Source organism: Lactuca virosa, chromosome 1, assembly GCF_052849685.1.
Source record: "Lactuca virosa cultivar CGN04683 chromosome 1, Lactuca_virosa_CGN04683_v6, whole genome shotgun sequence".
NCBI classification, from domain to species: domain Eukaryota; kingdom Viridiplantae; phylum Streptophyta; class Magnoliopsida; order Asterales; family Asteraceae; genus Lactuca; species Lactuca virosa.
This window is the reverse complement of record NC_136426.1, coordinates 239,469,152-239,484,733: the sequence shown is the minus strand read 5'-3', so window position 1 is coordinate 239,484,733 and position 15,582 is coordinate 239,469,152.

Sequence of the window (15,582 nt, the reverse complement as noted above, 5' to 3'; positions counted from 1 at the left end):
GGCCAGGTGTACGGCCAGGGTGTGCGGCCAGGCTGCGTGTGCGGTTGCACACAGGAGTGTGCGGCCGTACAGGAGAGTGTGCGGCCGTACAGGAGAGTGTGCGGCCGTACATAGGGGTGTGCGGCCGTACACTCTTTATTCAAGCTAAAATGTCGATTTTTCGGGTGTTTCAAGGCCAATACTAAGTCCAACTAGCAAATGAAGGCCAAACTCTTCACTTTGGAGAGTCTTAAGGTGTGTGTGGCCACCTCATGAAGGTGTGCGGTCGTACACCTTCAAGGGATGAAGAACACGAAGAACACTATGAGTTTTAGGCTTAGATTCAAGTGTTTTACCAATATAACAAGCTGAATGATGAAGTAGATCACGTTTTTGAGGCCTTTAGAGTGTTCTTGGATGAAATTTTTAGAGAGAGAAAGTAGTGAGAGAAAGTAGAGTGCAGCCAAAGGAAAAGAGTGAATGAAGGGGGGTCTCATCCAATATATAGGGTCGGGTGTGAGGCTGGAGGGTGTGTGCGGCTGGGTGTGCGGCTGGCTAGCCGCACACGCGGGTGTGCGGCCGCACACACCTTCTTTAGTGTGTTTGGCCCGATTTTGTGATGCTACACACTTTTAACCCTTCATAAGACTCGTATCTAGGTTATACTAAGCCTAGAACACTCATATAGACCCACAATTTCGTTAAAAGATAGCAAAACGAAGGCTGACACTCGGCTGAGTTGAATAGCTGAACTTTACAAGACAAGGATTTTCGGGTTGTCACATTATCCCCCCGTTAGAGGGAATTTCGTCCCGAAATTAGAATCTTAATGAACACTCAAGGATGGATACGAAAGATGTGGACGCTTCATGCTCTAGCTGATCCGCCCGTTCCTTAGGGGAAGCAGGTCCATACTGAGTTTTAGCGAATTTTTGTTACGAGGTATAGCTTCTTCTCCAATCTCTAGGCTACACGGGATAAGGTTTCATCGGTTTCCTTTATCGAGCTAGATTTCTCCTGTTTCCCTTAACGAACGTGACTCTGGTTTTTATGGATCTAGTCGAGAAAATGATGAGAGTTTTGCCGGGTACTACTGGTTTATTCGCTGAGATGTGGATAGGTTAGGGTGGAATTTATGGAATCCCTAAAGTAGTCTGGGTCTGACGGATACTGGACCAATTCTATCAAGAATCTCTGATGGTCCTAAGTTCTTGGGAAAATAGAACGTTTCAGTGACCAAAACATAATGTACTTCCATGGTGAGATCATCACTTGGCGTGATCACCATTCTGAGGTTCCAAAAGTTTTCCCTTACTGGAGGTGTAGTCCTCATGATTGGTTCCTAGGAGTCTCAGGTCGTATTCGGATTCGTATTTCCCACTGGTTGGCTTTCGGAGATTTTCTGGATCATTGAAGGTGCTGACTATATGTTGGCATCTATTGGTTGCGTGGCATCTACCTCAGCCTAGTGCAGAAAGGACCTGCACTTTCGACTCATGAGGTGTTTCTAACGGAATATCTCAACGTCAGGATGATAGAGGGTTTTACCAGATGATGCTTAGATAACTCCAATTTTCATCATAGTCTAATAGATGCTTTCACAGCATGATCCCTAATCGAAAAGAATTGTTCTCTCATTCGGTTCGCTGTTTCATGGATAGCAGTCTCTGATCAGGGCTAGCTTCGCCCTTAGAGATTTTCTGAAGTGATTGACTATTTCGGGAGGTGGTTCTACTATCTCTTTAGAGATAATATTCCTTGGAACACCTAGTAGTCTAACAAATCTCTATGGCATGCTCCATTAGTTTTTCCATTGTGTCTGCTTCCTCAAGTATTCCTGGTCGCGGAGGTAATCATGTGGTTCTTAGGATCCTAGTATTTACTTTGGTGAATGCAAACTATCATCTATAGGGCGACGGTAACTTTTCTCGCATGACGAGGCACTATCACAACTCTTTCTGACCTAGGCACTTCTCGTCTGTATCTGGATGAACGAAGTGCTCGTGTAGTGCGAGCATCCCTTGCAACTACTCTTCCGATGTTACCGAGTTTCTCTATCTATATTAAATCTAGATAGCATAAGACTCTGCCACTCAGAACCTCTAATTTCCTCATCCATTCTTCTCAGAGTTTAACCTATCACAACTTTCCAGGTTTCTTGGCTCACTATTGAGATGCTTAATTTGTGGGATCAGGCGTGAATGGATGGTCGTAGTCAATGTTTTTGACTCTTATGACTTGAGTTACTTTTCCTAACTGAGGGTGTCAGCTACTATGTTGGCCTAACCCGGGATGACAACAAATTTCGAATTTGTAGTCATTTTAGTAGCTCAACCCACAATTGTTTTCTTGACTTCAGCTCCTTTCCTATGGGTATATGATGAAGGGTTTTATTTTAAGGTTCGTGGTAGACCTCATACTCGGCTCAATCACTATTACTCAGTGTATACAAGTCGTATATAATTGAGATTGACAGGATGTTCAGATGTGTGGCCCCACCCCAAACCCACAACCAAACAAGGAACAGGGAGTAGGGAGGAAGCACACATCTTAAATCTTATTAACCTAAATTATATACCACTCTAATGCATATATACTCAGTAGTAGTAAGTTAATCTCATGAGTTCTTTCTCTTGATTCACGGACTTAATCGTGCGATGCAAGTGGTCTTTCTGGAGGATCTATTGAGTAGGCCTCGGGCGGTTATTGTCTTCCGGAATATCTGCAGTGCCTTTCGCTTCTGGTTTTAATGTCTAATGGGGTTAGTTAACAATGCGCGGTACCCTTCTCCTGGGTACTTCCGAAGGTTGAATGAGAGAGACGACAGACGGTTCGCATTAGGTTTTCTTATTAGGTTAGAAAGAACCTTTATTTGACACTTATGATAAGGTGAAAGTTCTTTTTACACAGCACTAGAAATTCTTGCATGGTCGAACCAAGTCGAACCATGACTGACGGTCGTGTCGAAATTAATAACCATCGACACGATATAGAATAAATATTGATAGGACCATGTGCTGAACAGTGCACACAAATTCTTAGCGTCTCGGGTTTCGTCCATAGTATTACTATCATGGATATTTGGACTGACATGATTGACGCTGAACGCTAGGGGTCCTGATGTTTTGCAATAATGTACTTTTCATGAACCGATTTCTCACGAGGCCTTTCTATAACCGCTTAGTATACACTAGTCATGTATAATTAAGATTAAAAGGACTGTTGACTGAGCGACTCCGCCCTAAATCCAAAACCAAACAAGGAACAGGAGATAAGGCCGTATCACTCACTCGAGGTCTATCAATCCTAATTATAAATGGCCTTAACGTATATACTAAGCCATCATAGCTTTACCTGATGGGTTTTTAAGTTTTACAATAGTGTTGCGACTTTTGCCTTAACGAGGGAGTAATTACATTTAGAATTGATCATTTAAAGTTTTTGATTAGTTTCTTAAGGTTGAGAAGAGTACCAAAATTCTACCGGGTTCCTTGATGTTTCTCTAGGTATTAGGGTTAAACTCCTCCTGCATCTTTTTCATTTCTTTCAGTTGGGCAGTCCCTCTTAAAATGCCCAAATTCGCCACATAGGTGGCATATTGGACTGTTCCCAACATTGGTGGTTGATGTAATGAACTCAACCGGAGTTCTGCAGTTGCGAGCGGTATGCCCCTTCATGTTGCACCTAACGCAACAGGGTTCTCGACAGGCTCCATAATGATGGTAGTCACACTTGCTGCAGTGGGGGAAGTTTCCTAGGTATGGTCTTCTTGGTGTCGAGACAGGCGGGTTGGCAGGGGTATTGACTACCTCAGCTTGCTGCCCTTCGGAAGGTCCTTAAGTCGAGGTACTCCCCTTCTCGTTCCCAAACTTTCTCTTCAGGGGATTTGATTGGAGTCCTTGGGTGGCTTTACACACTGGTGTTGGTTGCTGCTGCCCATTGCTATGATTGGGATTCCCGATAGTGCTCCCGCTAACATTTGCGTTGTTAGTATTCAGGTGAGCCCTGACAACTGGTACGGCTGCTGAGACTGCAGCTTGGAACGTAACTTCATCGATCTGAAGAGTCGGTGTCTTGCTAGCGGGTTGGTTACGTTTCTTCGGAGGCATGGTTTTTCCTACACGATGAGGAACACAAGTTGATGAGAGACGATGGTTACCCCTAGACGTATCTCTCTTTACTATAATAGGCATAAATTTTTCCCGCGCTTTGAACTATGGTTCCTTAAGTGTCGACCTACATCCCTATGATGCAGTCCTGGTAACAAGGTAGAAGTAAGTGTATCGTGAAGCCATAAATCGGGTGTCGTTCCAACTAAGTTGTCTTTAGAAATTCGGAACGAAGATTACACAAGAAAAGACTCATGAAAGTTTAGGGCTAAACACTCTCAATCGAGATTTTGTGATCCGATTTATTTATCTTAGTCGCGATAGGAAAGACGATTTGCCTAACACCTAGTGTGAGTAGTGTAACCACTAACTCACTAAGTTGTATTAATTTAGGGGTTATTAGTGTGACTTTATAGGGGTAGGACACTTCTCGGGTTTCATACATTGGCTCCTTCTGTCCAGGCTTCCGACCCACATAGGCATTGGGCCTTCGAACTTAAGTTGGGGGCTAGGATTTGGTATTGGGGCTACTTGAGGAAAGGGTTCGGCGAAGTCATCGTCCAAAGGAATCTCATGGTTCTCTTCTGGTGCTGGCTCGAGCCATCCATCATCTCCTTGGTTGGGAAAATACGGGTCGTCAGGGAGATGGAATCCGGCCATGCTATCTATGCGAGATAGGGGTAAAGGGATAGTTAATAGGCATCGAACCTAATAATACTTCTAATGTATTATAGTTACATGATTCATTTTTGAGGGATGGATTCTTGGGTAAGTTTTTGGTTTGGTTGCTTATAGCATCCTAAAATACTCCTATAGTATTTTAACCCTTATGTTTGATTCTAGAGCTCTTCTGGTACCTAGGTAAGTTTTAGGCTTGCTGCAACACCACAGTCACTCCCAAGCACATGTTGGTTATGTCTCGAGTGAATATAGTTGATCAGGCTATATTGACCCTAGACATGATTACATAACTACCCAGGTTTAACCGCGATGTCCAACATCCAAATACTTTTATTTTGTGCTACTTATGACACTGATTCAGGTATTTAGGTATACTTGTATACTTTTATAAAAATACTTGTATTTGAAAGTATACTTTTAGTTTAGAGCACTTAGGCCCCTTTATGTTTATAGTTGTATACCATGTAAGGTTCGGTATACTTAGTTCGCTATAAACAACGGCTCTGATACCAATCTGTCACACCCCGGAACCGTAATGGCGGAAACGTTCCGGGGCGGAGGACGTCATGCGTAGTATCACAACAATTGTATCATAGCAAGCATAGTAAACACAACCTGACATTGAATACATACATGAAAAAGGTTTACATTGTTTTAATACATAGTTTTGTTCATATCAAAAACAAAATAGAAAGACGCGACTCTAACACTTCGACTTCTCCGAGCTCCTGGAAGTACCTGTCTACTAATTCCCTGAGAATACAAGCAGTTTTGAAGAATATCAGCATAAAGCTGGTGAGTTCATAAGCATTTAGTTTTGGAGGAAAGATGTTCTTTGATCCTTTTTGAAAGCGTTCCTTAAGAAAATCCTATATTTTCTTATAAAAAGCGTGTTTAAAACCCATTCCTTCCATGACTCCCAGATTCGTACCATAGATGTACAATCCTAGGTGTCGTGGAGGGAATATGAATATCTATTAATTACATGTTGAACAATCTGATTTTTCAATAGTCGGGTTATCCCGGGAAAATCCTATATTTTCCCTTAAAGGTTGATAATTGATTATCCATACGCGAGTATCTACCATACTCGGACAGCAGTTTTCTTTTCGAAACTCTGGTTATACCCTGAGGAGTATATTAGCCGTATTATCGAAACTCTGGTTATACCCAGAGGAGTTTATTAGCCGTATTATCGAAATAAAAACTAAAAAAATAGGAAGTGAACTAGATCCTAAGGGCGTTACTGATGCCCTCTAGTAATCAAATCGGATATTACTTTGAGGTTAGTTCACTCGTTTCATTATTACAAAAGTAAATTCTCGTTACCTAAGTCGTGAGTGCCATAACCGTAGACTGGATAAGGCACGAAACGGGGGCCAATATCTTTTATGACTTTGTCACCCCTGAACCTAACGGTTCCGCTGTAGCTAGTAGCGAGGGTGCAGGATAGTCAGTCCCATATAGATCTATACACAATAGTCACGCTCTCCCTCTAAGAGATTCTGGTTATAAGTCGTAGTCCTCCACTCACGAATCCGATGGAGTGTTACCAAGGACATGTCTCAAACTTAGCCTAACAAATTTACAAGTAATAGTACGAAAATCCTGCTTATGATTTACATGAATCCTTTAGAAAATATCACATTCTATGATAAGATTTACAAGTTCCTTGCTTTAGTTTTGAAAACTGTTTCTACGAGTTGATTTCTTAATCGATTGGTAAAACGGTTTTCTGAGTTAAAAGCATACTGAACATATAATTATTTTAAACAAAATAATATACTTGAGTACAAGTTTCCTTGTACTTTTGCTTGTATTCCCCCCCTGAAAACATGAAAAACTCGAAAAAAGCGTAGGGGTATGAACTCACCAGAAGTGAGTAACTCGAAAGAAAGATTGATGTAGGATCGTCGGGTGTCGAATGAAGTCGTGAGCACAAACGGATCCTAGTTTAACATGTAATAACACATATATGAATATACTTAGGGTATCTAACCACTAATAGACACATGGACACACCTTAGGGACATGAAAACACTTAGAATTAAGTGTTACAAACACCTATTGAAGTCCCCAAATGAGTGTAGGGCTTTAGATTTGAGTGTAAGGCCACCAAACTCGACTTTTATGAGTGTGCGGCCAGGTGTACGGCCAGGGTGTGCGGCCAGGCTGCGTGTGTGGTTGCACACAGGAGTGTGCGGCCGTACAGGAGAGTGTGCGGCCGTACATAGGGGTGTGCGGCCGTACACTCTTCATTCAAGCTAAAATGTCGATTTTTCGGGTGTTTCAAGGCCAATACTAAGTCCAACTAGCAAATGAAGGCCAAACTCTTCACTTTGGAGAGTCTTAAGGTGTGTGCGGCCACCTCATGAAGGTGTGCGGCCGTACACCTTCAAGGGATGAAGAACACGAAGAACACTATGAGTTTTAGGCTTAGATTCAAGTGTTTTACCAATATAACAAGCTGAATGATGAAGTAGATCACGTTTTTGAGGCCTTTAGAGTGTTCTTGGATGAAGTTTTTAGAGAGAGAAAGTAGAGTGCAGCCAAAGGAAAAGAGTGAATGAAGGGGGGTCTCATCCAATATATAGGGTCGGGTGTGAGGCTGGAGGGTGTGTACGGTTGGGTGTGCGGCTGGCTGGCCGCACACACGGGTGTGCGGCCGCACACACCTTCTTTGGTGTGTTTGGCCCGATTTTGTGATGCTACACACTTTTAACCCTTCATAAGACTCATATCTAGCTTATACTAAGCCTAGAACACTCATATAGACCCACAATTTCGTTAAAAGATAGCAAAACGAAGGCTGACACTCGGCTGAGTTGAATAGCTAAACTTTACAAGACAAGGATTTTCGGGTTGTCACACAAAGCAAATACCCTTCGAATCGATCAACCCCAAAATCAGACTTCGTTTCTTCAAGCAATAACTCAAAATCGTTATCATAATCCAAACAACAACCATACAGGAACCCTTCGTACATCAACGATTTCTTCAATCAAGCCTTCGTCAGACACATGTTCATCAAATCGACTCCAAAAACAAAATCATTAGCTTTCCCAAATCAAAATTATCGATCATCACACCAAAGACTCCGATCGATCGACTCCAACATTAACTTTGCTTTTCATTCAAGAACCCAATTCAATCCTTTGGGTAGACCTTTCACTGTTCGTTCCAAAACTATCAATTTCGACTGTGGAAACCAAATAAACGCAACAATCGACTCCAAACATTCGAAATTAAACCCACATCGATTTCACTCCTTTGATTCTCCAAGCATCGATCATTCAACATCCAAGAACACGAATGTTGACCTTTTGAGTTTAACTTTTCGATTTCAATTGCCGACAAACACCAAACACAATTTTCTCAACTCAATTTACAAATCAAACACTGAATATGAAACAATTTTCATCTGTTCTTCAATTGTTCTTGAGTGTTCTTCACAAAAATTTCAAATTTCTTGATCAATTTTATCAAAATCAATGAATCATTTACCGATTTCTGATTCTAAAACCGATATCATCATAAAACGAATCATATAAACTCGTTTTCCAACAATCGAGAAGAAGAATAATGCAATCGAGAAGAAAGAAAAATTTACGATATGAAACAAAAGATCAAGAACAATAACGCAAACGATGAATCTGCTTGGAATATCAGATGTACAACCCTTATATGTGTGGAATGAAAATCGAATGATTTGATCTTGGGCTGCTGAATTGAGTAATGAGCAATAATAGAACAAATTGTATGGATTGGGCTGAATTAATCACGAACAGTAATGGACTTCGAATTTGGGCTCACGATGATGATCAGTTTGAATAAAAAATTTTGGCTGACTTCGAATATGATCAATATCAAATTCCAAAAGTGAATCAAAATGATTTTTGGATAAAATCTTGATTTAAACAAACAATTTGAATTGAGAATCATATCGAACAACAGAATATGAGATTGGATAGTACCTTGATCAACAAAAAATTATTGGATCACAACAAATGGGTTTTTCAAGAAAAAATTGATCCAATGAGTCAAAACGATCAAAAATCAAAAACGCAACGCACGATTCAATGAAATTAAGAGAGATCATAGAGAGAGACTCACCAAAAATTGCTTCAATTGTGACAAATGTTGCCAAACCGAGAATCGTTCTTCAAAAAAATCACCTTGATCTTGAAGACCCGCTCTGATACCAATTGTAGTGACATAAGAACATGGTTTGGCATGCGGAATTAAAGTTTTCACAATGAACATGGTGATTTGCGTGTTCAAGAGATGTATTGATTGTATATGGTGTTACACAAAAAGGATCTAGATCTAGACTACATAAATAACACACACTTACACACTCACTTTTACATCTCTCAAGCACACCTCTACAAGTGGACTAAACCCACCTTATATAGAGGTGTTTACATGTATCTCTCTCACTCTCTATCTCTCATGTGTCATAAGGCTAATACACCACATGCAAGTGGGTTTACAAAAGTCAAACATTACAAAGTCATTCATGGAAAACTTTGTACCCCAACAGTCTTCTTTGAAAGAGAGGGTTTTTTGAGCAGAGTTCTTTTTGGGTTTCTGTGGATTGCAAGAATGACAGTGCGAACATTGATTGGGTTTTGCATGTGAACTAGCTTTCACATTTTGATTGGAAGATTTTTCTTTGCGAACATAGTTGGAATTTTGGGATTGCCAAAATTCTTCCTCTCATTGAGATTTCTCTGATATCTCTGATTCCTTTGACGTTTTTGCTCTGCATGTTGCTCAGAGGACTTGTGAATATTCGCCTTGGGTTTCATTTTTCTTGCATGAGATTCGTTCTTTACTGACTGAGGTTCGCTTGGACTTTCCTTTGTTCCACTAGAACTTCCTTTTTCATAACCTGAACGATTATTCAGTGGTTCTGCCACGTATCTTCCTTTCACTCTCCACGAGGTTCGTTCTGAAAGACCCTTCATTTCATCTGCATTGTCTATAGGATCGGACCAAAAGAACTCGTCACAACCATCTTTGTTGTCTTCATTGACGATGGACGCTAGTTCTACTGTTTGATTTTTATCCAGTCCTTTAGTAGCAAACACTTGATTAGGGACAGTTTGCACTTTGGGAAAAACTGTTGCTTTAGCTTTCGAAATTTCAGGTTTGTTTTGAGAAATACGTGCGAATTCAACTGAATTTTCATAAATCAAAGGTATTCGCAGGTTCAATTTCGTTTTAACAAACTTTGAGCAATCTACCTCATCCTCTACAGAGATTTCGCTCATATCACTGTCCTCATCGAATTCAGATGTGCTTTCAACATTTATCTTATTTTCTGAACTCAATTTGGTACTCAATGAATCGAATTTCTGTATAGTATCAGATTTGATTTGCTTTTTATCGTTTTCGTCCAAAAGCTGTTTTAACATGTTTTTGTGATCTTTGGACTTAATGTACGATTCAATCCTTTTCAGTCCTACCCTGTAAGCATCAGAAGTCTCGTCAGATGAGACAATGGATTCGCACTTATAACAGTCGGCATCAATTTTGTCTTCCTTTAATTCAAGAAATGGTAAAATCATCTTGTGAATTTTCTTACCAATCTCACAATCAAGGTGCAACTGAGTAATGTTAAAGTAAAGCCTTTTAGCGATCAAACAAAAAATGTTACGTTGTTTTAAAAGCATCAGATTGTCTCGTTGCAAGTAAATTAATTGATCCATAGACTTAGACATATCCGACTCGATCTTCTCAATCCACATTCGCCTCTCATCGCTTTTCGAAGAAACCATGCTGATTTGATCAGTTAGGTTAGAGTTTGTTAAACGGGTTCGTTTTAAACTATCACTAATTCTTGAAAAGTGAATTTCATGTCGTTTAATTCAGTTTCGTATCTAGACACAGGTATATTGAGAGATTCAAGAATCAGATTCACCTTGTTGATCAGCTATTCGTATTCATTGATTTGTTCACTAACCGGTTTCACAGTGAAACAACTATCATCCCTTCTTTCACTCCTAGTAGCATTCTCCTGCGTCTGTGACCCATCACTTGTCACCATCAAACACCTTCCTGCAAACCACGAACTCTCCTCTTTCGCAACGAACGCCCTGCCATGTGTGGGCCTGCGAACCTCGTCGTCTTCTGAGTCATTCGACCAAACTTCAACTCCTCCAAACTCGTTTTCAACCACATTTTCCTGCACAATCAAAGCAAGCATCGAGTTATCAGTAACCTTTTTCTTCTTGATCTCCTCCAACTTTCGCATGTGGTAAGTCTCATCATATTCTCCTTCTCTCTTCTCATTTAACATTCTCAGAATGCAATCTTTCGCCAAGTGGTTTTTTCCATGACAATAGTTGCAGTCATAGCCGGAGTCACCCATGAGCTTTTTCTCCTTCTTTTCTTCCTCCTTTTGAGAAGCGCTTTTGTTCTCCTCTTTCACTTTTTCTGAGCTGTAGGTGCCCTGCCGGTTTCGGTTCTTATTAGATGGAAATTTCTTTCTTGCGAACCGCTTGGGATTTGACACCATTAAAGCATACTCCTTGTTTGTAAGATCACATTCAGAGTGATCATATTCAGGCTCATCCTCTGCAACTGTCTTGCCTTTCGCAACAAGAGCTAGAGATCCCATACCAGAAACAACTTTCGCTTCTTTCGACACCTCACTTTCATGTGCCTTAAGAATCCCAACAAGCTTGGCTAAGGTTTAACTTTTGAACTGCTCGTGCGCTTTGACGGTAGAAACCACTGCCATCCACTCAGATTTAAGCCCATTCATGAGAGTAACCTTTTGCTCGATCACCTCACGTCTAATACCATGTTTCATCATCTTGCTAAGAAGATGATTATAGCGATTGAATGTTTGGCTCAGATTTTCTTCTGGATTTTGTGCAAAAGCACCAAACTCTGAAAGCAGGAATGTTTGTGTAGAATGCTCAAGATCTGCGTCAGTGGAGTAAAGTTCTTTGAGCCTTTCCCAGATGGATTTCGCAGTATCACACGAACTGACTAGACAAAAAGTATCGGCCTGCAAAGCGAATCTAATGATCCTCATTGCTTTGACATTGTTGATTAGTTTATCTTTCTCGTCTTGAGGAACATCCTTCACATCAAGGAGCAGCTGGTTATATTCCTTCTGAGTTTTGATAACTCTTTTGGTTTCTGTGTAAACAAATGGACCGAGAGTAATGGCTTCCCAAATCAAATAACCATTATCATTTGAACCAAGAACATAATCTTCAAAATGAAGCGCCCATACTTCATATTCACGAGGAAAGAGAATCAGGATCCTTGTTGTTGATCCAATACTGCTTGAGATATTAATGGAGTTGATGTTAGAATCGTCATGCTGCATGATGATATTTTCTTTGATACCTGTAGAGAATCAGATGTGTAAACTAAGATAGTTTATAGGGTAATATCAAGATCACTTTATGCCATCAAGATGACAATGAAGACGACAAAACCAGATCCTATATATAACGAAAACCCTAAAACTTTGTAAACAGAAGAGATGTGTATAAATTACACAGTCTCCCGCTCTGATACCAATTGTTAGGATTAAAATCCTTAAAGATCGATTAGATTCAAGAACATGTAAATCAAGAACACAACAATGATTCAAGAATGTCGAATGATTAAATTTCATGCCTCAGAAGAACTCGATGAAAAATTGCTACTGTAGAGGCGTGATTAGGGTTACAACGTAATGATTAGAGTTCCCAAAATACGATGCATGCATGCACCTTAAATACTTTATCCCTAGAAATAAATACGAGTGGACAGGCCCAACTCGTTAATACAAAAGACTAAATTAAAAGCCCAATGACGCAACATCTAATACCCAACACTTTGGAATCTAACCATGCAAGGATCTGAGATAGCTGCCTACACCTCCCAATTCAATGACCGTGCTAACCTTTGCCCAGGAATGGTACCCTCAGAAGATAAGAAGATTGAGAGATACATATAGGGACTAGCATCACCAGTCCAAGGTCTGGTTACTGCATCCAGACCATCCACTTTTGATAGTGCTAAGCAATTGGCCTATCAATTGACTGAGTAGTGTATCCGTCAGGGTACCATGACCCAACTAGTAGAAAAGAATCATGCTAGAAGTACCAAAAGGAAGTTTCATGGGAAATCAAAGGGGGACTCCAAGCATCACAAGACTGAACCAGAACCTGTGGCTGTCTATGCCGCAATTACCAACACTTCCACCCCAGCTAAGTCCTACACTGGGACTTTACCTCATTGTACAGAGTGCAATTTCCACCATATCGGAAATTGCAGGGAGGTAATCTGCAACAAGTGTAACATGAGAGGTCACATCTCAAGGTACTGCAAAAAAACCCCAACCACTACGGCAGGAGGAAGCCCTAACTGTTTTGAATGCAATCAACCAGGGCATTTTAGGAAGGATTGTCCGAAACTGAAGAATCAGGGTGGCAATGGAATATATATATATATATATATATATATATATATATATATATATATATATATATATATATATATATATATATATATATATATATAGAGAGAGAGAGAGAGAGAAGGATCATTTGAGAACTCAAAGTTTCCCGAGAACCCGAGAACTAAAACTGGAGCGTTGGATCAAAAAAAAAGATGACCAAGATGCATTGTGGCATTTTTGTAAATACATAGACAAAATAAGACACGAAGGTATAATTTTAAAATGAATCAGGGGGAATTTTAGGAATAAAATAATTCTTTTAATTCCCCAATTAAATATCTCTCTCTCTCTCTCTCTCTCTCTCTCTCTCTCTCTCTCACGTCGTCTTCTTCATCGAATCACCCCTCTTCCTTGGATCGACCTCAATCACCATCGGTTTCAATCATCGAGTCCGCCGATCTCCCATTAAATCACCATCGTCTCCACCACATTGATATTAGTTATGTTCATATAGAAAATCATACACCTGCACAACCATCGCGATTTCCTCCATCATCCATAGCCGATTATAAAGTTTTCGCTCTTTTTTCCCGAAGAGTCGACGATTTCATCTCTCTTTGAATCAATCATCTTGATCATGGCCAAAAACGATGTTCCTGTTACTGCTCAACTAGAGGTTCGTCTTTTCTAATTTTTAATTATTCTTTATCGCCGATTTTAGTCTGCGTGTTTGATTCATTGTTTCGATTGATCTGTTTTATAAGAAAGTAGAACATATCAATTGATAATCGTAACCTAGGGCCAAAGTGAAGCCGATTCACTGAAATTAGGTATAGAGATTGATTCAATCGTTAATAAATGAGCATTTCCTTTTTGTTATTTACAACTGAAAAACTTGTTCGTGTGGAAATTAAGAGATTATGATCAACTTGCAATTTCAATCTACTGATTCACGTCGAACTTATAAGGATAAGAACTATTTTGGCTATTTTTGAGAGAATTAATCTCGTTTCTAGTAAGAACTGTGGTTTGAGTATTCTTCGCTACATGTTTTACAGACTTAAGTCTCATCTGATTTCATTTTGGTTATAAACTGATTCAAGTTGTTGAACTGTTTTTTTGAAACATTCTTGCATCTTCTTGGAGAAATAATCTCTCTTCTAGTACAAATGATGGTCGTATACTAGTAATCTTATGAAACCTTTTTTTTCATTTTATTGGATATATAATTCATCTCAATTGAAGTTATGATCAAAACACGTTGTACATAAATTAGGTCTAATCCACATCGATTTATGAATATGAAACAAAGAACATCTTTTATTCATGCGATAATCAATTTGGTTGTAATTTTGATCAGGTGAATCATTCAGTTGGAAAAGGTACAGACTAAGGAAGTTTCTTTGAAATCATAGGTACAACTTGTAAAGAGTTTAGTACCACTACCTATAGAAATAATACACTATGCAGTTGTTCCGCATGCATACATTCATTTCACTCTGTTGTCTTTGCATTAATATTGTTCTTTCACATCATTCTATAATTTGGAAATAAGTTATAGTGCATTCAGATATCCTTTGGAAATATAAACTTTAATTGCTTTCGGATAAAATATCTTTTTCTGTGAAAGTAACCATGCATGGTGTTCACTAAGTGAAAATTTTCATCATTGATTGTGATGAGTTCGACATGTCCCAAACTGATTTTCTAAAGTTGCTTCCAAATAAAGATGCAATTTTTTTCTCATCTTCAGATGTGATTTCAACACTCGTTATCTTTGTAAGAAGTTTCTTTATTTAATCGACTTAATTAGGACATGATTCAATTGAATAAGTTATACATAAGTATTTCTTTACTAACTTAATGCAGAAAGAAAAACTCTATATTTTACATATGTCTCAGTAATGAGTTCTCTTAACATTTGCAGATATGAGGAACTCCATGGAAAATATTGTGTTGGTTCTTGGTGTTGTAACATTCATCAAAAGATATCAGCCAAACATTAATCTGAAGCCTCTTCCTTATGCACTGGTATGCCTAATATTAGTTACATTACATGATCATGATGTGATTATCTCTATAATAGGTAATTTTGTTCATGTTACATCTGTATGTGGTAGAATCACATAAAGTACGCCAAGTGATAACATGCACAGGTGGAGTGAGAGGGCCAAAACTGCACACCAGGTTTTTATTTTCTTATGAAAAATTACATAAATGGTCCATATGGTTTAGCAAAATAGGTACATACAGTTCAACTTCAAAAAATAAACAAACTTGGTCTTTATGTTTTGTCGATAATTTGTGGTATGATGTTTGTTAACTGAAAGGGTAAAAATCATATTAGAATCTATATTTTGAAATGAAACAATGTTTGCACAAATTCTTTGAAATCAAAGCATC